Below are 7547 nucleotides of genomic sequence, written 5' to 3'. Positions count from 1 at the left end.
ATAAGTGTATATTCATAGCTATTGTGAATATTTAAAAATGTGCTAACGGCATTGGAGAAGTTATTAAACATTATTTGTACCGGGATGTCAAGGCATGTATATAATAAACAAGCTTACAACCGACGATCAGCATGTCTTAACATATACTAAGCTTAAGGTAGAAAGGTATTTACAGGTTACATACTACTAATACAACTCCCACATCCGATCTATTTCATTTTAAGTAAAGAAAGTGTGCATAAGAAATACTCCCCTTTCGAGCGTTTCACGACCCTCGTCACAATATAAATCCAGAACATTTAAAACAAGTTACTTCAGTCAAAGACACACACTGTTTATTTCCATGGAGACTGCCGTTTTGTGGAAAAAAGTGGTCTTTCTATATTCTGAAATTTCAGGTCTTTTTTAAAATGACAAACCATCAGCTTCAAAGGGGGCAAAAATGGTAATCTCCAGTATGTCTAAAGTAAACAGAACAACTTTTTAAAAAAACTAATGGTCTCATGTTTTTATAAATAAGCCACTGACTAGGCAGTTCCGATTTGGTATTATTTTCTATACACGGATTTGAAACTTTAACATGTAGCGGCAAACATAGGTTTCTTACACGTTGTGTTTTACTAACTCGACATTAAAGAAGGTTTCATGTAGTTTTTTCTTTTGAAACATTGTAAATAATTCGGGAATAATCACCATACAGATTTATAGGGAATACGAAATGGTTTCATACATCAGACTCAACTAAAATATATACCTAATTACTGTGAGCAATAAAAATGGTCGTTGTTTCGGTCATTAATCAGAAAAAATGTCCAGAAAGCAATTATTATTGTTATAAATGACAACACATGTTTCCTCTTGAAAGGCGTTATACAATGTCTGCTGAATACGTCTTATATTGTGACTTGATTGTGTTAGTATTCGGAAACCTTGGGAAGATGAAGTAATAATTCCTCAGCCCACTAAATACGGCTGTATAAATATCTTAGTTCCTTCGCCAGATTTGTATCCCATATCTTACGACCTCTAGGTTGTTATGCATGCATCTATTTATAATTCTCCTGTTCCCTCAACACTACGTAAGAAGCTAGCGTGCACGTAAGTATGAATATTCCCGATCTGTTTTAATCACGCCATATGCTTATTTTTTACTTTTGGGCTTTAACTGTAGTTTTGATTGTATTGTATAAATGAATATCTTTCGAAACAATGAAACATATACTAGTTTTGTCATTACTTTGGCATATATATTATTATTTAAAACATCAATTAAACGATATGTATCATAATGAGTTCGATGACTTGTCTAGTTCTTTAAAACAATATTAAAGCAAAATATTAATATTATTTCCTAGTAAATCATATATGAATAATTGGAAAATGCCAAGCGGATCCAACGTAATTGGAAATAAGAATAAGAAAAAGTTTGTGTAATTGTTACAAATGGTTCCTGGTCCTTTAACTTAACTTACAAAATGGCTTTACTACTCGAAGAGCCTGAGCCAAATTTTATTATTTTCTTGGGTCTGAGTACTCAAACCCTGTAAATCTATAGTTTTTTTTATTTAAGAAAAATGCTATTTAAGGAGAAATAATGGTAACATCTGTTGGGTATGTGAACAATATAACTTTTCACAAACATTTACATTTTTCTGTTTCGGAGTCTCAAACTTATCTCAAGACACTTGTAATATTGTCACTGAAGTTCTATAGGATCAAGCTGCTTACCCAAAATATTAATGAATTTTGACTCTGTATTTTATCACAATCTCTTTAGTTTTGTGGCATACGCCTAGTGACTAAAGCGGTTTGTTAATATGGTTCCGATTGTTCTTTACAATCAGGCTTGTGACTCCAGGCGTTTGTTAATACGGTCACTGTAGCTCTATATGATTAGGCTTGTGTCTCAAGATGTGTGTGAATATTTTCACTGTAGCTATAAATTATATGGTTTGTTAATATGGCAACTGTAGTTCTTTTGGATCAAGCTTGAGACTAACAATATAAAGGGAGATATGGTTCCTGTAGTTCTTATAGGTTCAGGTGTCTCGAGACGCTTGCGAATATAGTCCCTGAGTTGAACGGGATCAGGCTGTGCACACGAGACGTTTGTGAATATAGTCCATGAGTTGAATTGGATCAGACTGTTGTCTCGAGTCGCTTGTTAATATAGTCCTTGAGTTGAATGGGATCAGTCAGTTACTTCATACGTTTGTGAATATAGTCCCTGAGTTCAATGGGATCATGCTGGTGACTCGAGACGTTTGTGAATATAGTCCTTGAGTTGAATGGGATCAGACTGGTGACTCGAGACGTTTGTGAATATAGTCCTTTAGTTGAATGGGATCAGGCTGGTGACTCGAGACGTTTGTGAATATAGTCCTTGAGTTGAATGGGATCAGGCTGGTGACTCGAGACGTTTGTGAATATAGTCCTTGAGTTGAATGGGATCAGGCTGGTGACTCGAGACGTTTGTGAATATAGTACTTGAGTAGAATGGGATCAGACTGGTGACTCGAGACGTTTGTGAATATAGTCCTTGAGTTGAATGGGATCAGACTGGTGACTCGAGACGTTTGTGAATATAGTCCTTGAGTTGAATGGGATCAGACTGGTGACTCGAGACGTTTGTGAATATAGTCCTTGAGTTGAATGGGATCAGACTGGTGACTCGAGACGTTTGTGAATATAGTCCTTGAGTTGAATGGGATCAGACTGGTGACTCGAGACGTTTGTGAATATAGTCCCTGAGTTGAATGGAATCAGGCTGGGGATAAGAGACATTTCTGAATTTAGTCCCTGAGTTGAATGGGATCAGACTGGTGACTCGAAACATTTGTGAATATAGTCCTTGAGTTGAATGGGATCAGGCTGTGGACTAAAGGCGTTTGTGAATATAGTCCCTGAGTTGAATGGGATCAGGCTGGTGACTCGAGACTTTTGTGAAGATAGTCCCTGAGTTGAATGGAATCAGGCTGTGGATAAGAGACGTTTGTGAATATAGTCCCTAAGTTCAATGGGATCAGGCTGGTGACTCGAGACGTTTGTGAATATAGTCCCTGAGTTGAATTGAATCAGGCTGTGGACTCAGGGCGTTTGTGAATACTGTCACTGAGTTAAATGGAATCGGGCTGGGGACACAAGACGTTTGTCAATATAGTCCCTGAGTTGGAAGGGACCAGGCTAGGGATACGAGACGTTTTTGAATATGGTCCTTGTCGTTGTTTTGGATTGGGATTTAGACCCCAGAGGTTTGTAAATATGGCCCCAGAAGTTCAGTTTTTGACACAAGTTTTGAAATAATATACTCAGTTGAATGTTTAAAATGTTTATTTTCTTTTTCATATACCTACGACTTTACGTTTTGCTGTGTCAATTTGCAATATTTTACCCACTATCACAAACAACATAACAGTAGGAGAATACACTGTATTGTAAATGTTTTCTCTGGTTTTATTACGCTATTGTATGTCCCTCCTAAACCCGTGACATTCGATTTCCTTAACAGAAAATAAATGACAAGCGTATCCAAAAAAATAAGCTGAGCAAAAGTGCTGTCTAGCTATTTTCATGATAAACAGCTTAGGGTGAATCAGCAATAATCTGCAAAGAAGGGAAGAACATGCTGATATGAATGTTCGTGGAATGGTTGAAAATGTTCAGGGAGGATGATCGGAAAAGAACAAATACATAATTTCCTAAAGGAATTATTGCTTGATAAGTATCCATAATTTAGTTTATGTTTTTATAGGATACTAAGATACACTTTTAAATATAGCCAGATATTGTTTTATGCGCCAGCCTTTGTTATAAAATTATACAATTTACATATTGAATATGCTTTCACAATTCAACTATATACTTTATGTCATTTCTAAATTCTTTCATATTTCATTGTACAAAACAAAACATAAATTTATTTCAGTTCAAATATTCAACATAATTACATACAATGTTTACCTATGACGAATAGATCAAAATGATTGTTGACCATTAGCAAGAAATAATACATGTTCATATATGCAACTTTTTTGGAACTGCAATGTGGTCCCTTTTGATCCACATGTTTATGATTAAATACTGAAATCTCTGCTAAATTTTTGTTATGTCCGCAAATTATTTCCTGATATCTGCAATGAGACCATGTAATATCCCCCAGAACAAAAGGACCCGGAATAAAACTTACATCGTATGAACTCTTTAGTTCAGTGTCAATTGGACGAAAGAAAGGCATTATATGTATACCTTAAAGGCGCACAATAAAAGATGCTGCAAAACACATTTTCTTTTTTATTTTAATGCATTATTTTGTTTAACCTACTTGATTTTAATGATAAAAAAATGTAATAATAAGTGTAGAGATAAAAAACGAGCTTGTTTTGATAAGATTTGATAAGATTTTCCAAGTATTTGTCCATGATTCTTTTTCAACTATAAGCAATTTTGATGTCAGCCTAGTCGTTATGTTCCAGTTTTTCAATAACCGTATTAAAATTACACTGATTTTAAAGATAAAAACAGCGAGCGGTTGTTGTGACGTAGTGACGAAAGTAAAATATTTGAAACATTGATCACAATCGCTTGGGAAGAAATACCAACTTAACGAATACAAATGTTGAAGACAGCGGAAAAAACGAAACAAACTAAAAACCGTTTTAAACAACGAGGGGGCGTAAGTTAGGGAGCGTAAACTTTCTACTTGTGTCTCTCCATCAGAAGCGAAATAAAAATGGTTTAAAGATTTAGCTGGAGTGGATACGTCCCTGAATTTTTTTACAATATCTAGTCCGAAATACTTCATTTTGGGCGTACTGTTATTTTGTTCCTTCTATATATTCTATATATTGTAATAAAAGTAAACTCGGACGCTGGGGGTGTCCCCCCCCCCCGCAATATGCTAGTGCAGGGTGTTTTCATTAACTCATTTTGAAGAGCATACTGCGCTTGTTGCAAGCTTACAAAATGAAATGTAACTGGAATCCTATTTACCGGACAAGCTGTTATTACTGTGACCAGTTCCTCGGTTCTGCCAGCCGCCATCCGCCGAAAGCGTGTACAAAACGATCCAGTTGCTTCCTTTTTAAATAAAAATACCGTTTAGACATTCATCGCATAGGTTCTCTCCGTAAATTAACGGGTAACCATTTTACAGCGTAGGGTGTAGGACACAGATATGTTACGCTGGGCCCGTATTCGTACGTAGTAATGATATAATACATTTTTGTATTTCGAAACAACTTCTAAGAATTAAGGCACTAGAAACAGGTCAATTGAAAAAAAGTGAGAAGTATGACAATCAATACAATTGGTTAATATATTAAAGAATCACACTAATCATTATTAATATTACGATAGTTTTGTTCGTTCCTTCGTTGATACGATTGATCCCAGTGTCAAAGTGCAAACGAACTAAGTTTAAAATAAGCTAAGCCTTGGTTGAAAATCTCTCCTCTTGTATAATTATTGAAAGAATTGTCAGTATTGTCTTTTTAAGAAAATTCAGGCTCTTTTAATTGCATAAGATTTTACAAGCTATAATGCATTTAGCGTTTTTAAGGAGTATAAAAGAGATATGTTGGTTATTATTTCTTGTCCATATTTATCTCAAGAATGACAATTATCTGAATGCGTTTTCGCATTAAACTACTGTATCATTTGCGTGACTGGGTTTGTTATCTTACATAATATTTCCAGCCATTTAAGTTACATTGATTCAAAACTATCGTTCATGGTATGACAGAAGTTAACAAGTTGCACAATTGTGAATAACATTTTATTGTAATAATACCGAGTTGAATTTAAGCTAATTTAGAGCAACAAAATACTTTATTTGGACACCTTTTTTCAAAAACTAACGCGTTGAAGGAAATCATTGAACGCTTTACAATCATAAAAATGACGTCGATAATCAAACAAATTCAGTAAAAGAAAAAAATATTCAAAAAATAAATTCATTGATGCATTTCGGAAAAATAATCTAATAAAGGGTTTATGAAGTAAATATAGAAAATATAGTCTCTTAGTTAAATGGGATCAGGCTTGTGTCTCTCAAGACGTGTGTAGATATAGTCTCTTAGTTAAATGGGATCAGGCTTGTGTCTCTCAAGACGTGTGTAGATATAGTCTCTTAGTTAAATGGGACCAGGCTTGTGTCTCTCAAGACGTGTGTAGATATAGTCTCTTAGTTAAATGGGATCAGGCTTGTGTCTCAAGACGTGTGTAGATATAATATCTTAGTTAAATGGGATCAGGCTTGTGTCTTAAGACGTGTGTAGATATAATCCATTAGTTAAATTGGACCAGGTTTTTTTCTCAAGACGTGCATGAATATAATCCATTAGTTAAATGGGACCAGGCTTGTGTCTCAAGACGTGTGTAGATATAGTCTCTTAGTTAAATGGGACCAGGCTTGTGTCTCAAGACGTGTGTAGATATAGTCCCTTAGTTAAATGGGACCAGGCTTGTGTCTCAAGACGTGTGTAGATATAGTCTCTTAGTTAAATGGGATCAGGCTTGTGTCTCAAGACGTGTGTAGATATAGTCTCTTAGTTAAATGGGATCAGGCTTGTGTCTCAAGACGTGTGTAGATATAGTCTCTTAGTTAAATGGGACCAGGCTTGTGTCTCAAGACGTGTGTAGATATAGTCTCTTAGTTAAATGGGACCAGGCTTGTGTCTCTCAAGACGTGTGTAGATATAGTCTCTTAGTTAAATGGGATCAGGCTTGTGTCTCAAGACGTGCGTAGATATAGTCTCTTAGTTAAATGGGATCAGGCTTGTGTCTTAAGACGTGTGTGAATATAATCCATTAGTTAAATTGGACCAGGCTTGTGTCTCAAGACGTGTGTAGATATAGTCTCTTAGTTAAATGGGACCAGGCTTGTGTCTCAAGACGTGTGTAGATATAGTCTCTTAGTTAAATGGGACCAGGCTTGTGTCTCAAGACGTGTGTGAATAATGTTTCTGTTATCTAATAGGATCTGGCTTGGGACTCGAGACATTTTTGAATATTGTTCTGTATTTCCGTAGGATCAGGCTTGTGTCACAAGGTGTTTGTAAATATAGACCTTGAGTTAAATGGGATGAGACTGAGAACTCAAGATATAAGTGGTTCTTGTTGTTTGGCAATCGGTTTTCGACTTCTAAAGTTTGTGAAAATGGTCCCTGTTCAGTTTGTGGCAGAAGTTTAAAAATAGTATACTCAGTTGAATGCTTATAATGTTTATTTTCCTCTTAAAAAACCTACGACTATACGTTTTGTTGTGTCAATTTGCAATATTTAATGTCCCTTGTACGACGTGGCAATCCGAAACAACATTATGATAATAGTTGAAGAATAAACTGTATTGTTCAAGTTTTCTCTGGTTTTATTACGCTATTGTATGTCTCTCCTAAACCCGTGACATTCGATTTCCTTAAATAAATGACAAGTTTATCCAAAAAATAAGATAAACAAAAGTGCTGTCTAGCTATTTTCATGATAAACAGCTTTAGGTGAATCAGCAATAATCTGCAAAGAGGGAAGAACATGCTGATATGAGTGCTTGT

Source organism: Mya arenaria, chromosome 9, assembly GCF_026914265.1.
Source record: "Mya arenaria isolate MELC-2E11 chromosome 9, ASM2691426v1".
NCBI lineage: Eukaryota > Metazoa > Mollusca > Bivalvia > Myida > Myidae > Mya > Mya arenaria.
The sequence above is the reverse complement of the archived record's forward strand: the minus strand, read 5'-3'. Positions refer to the sequence as shown.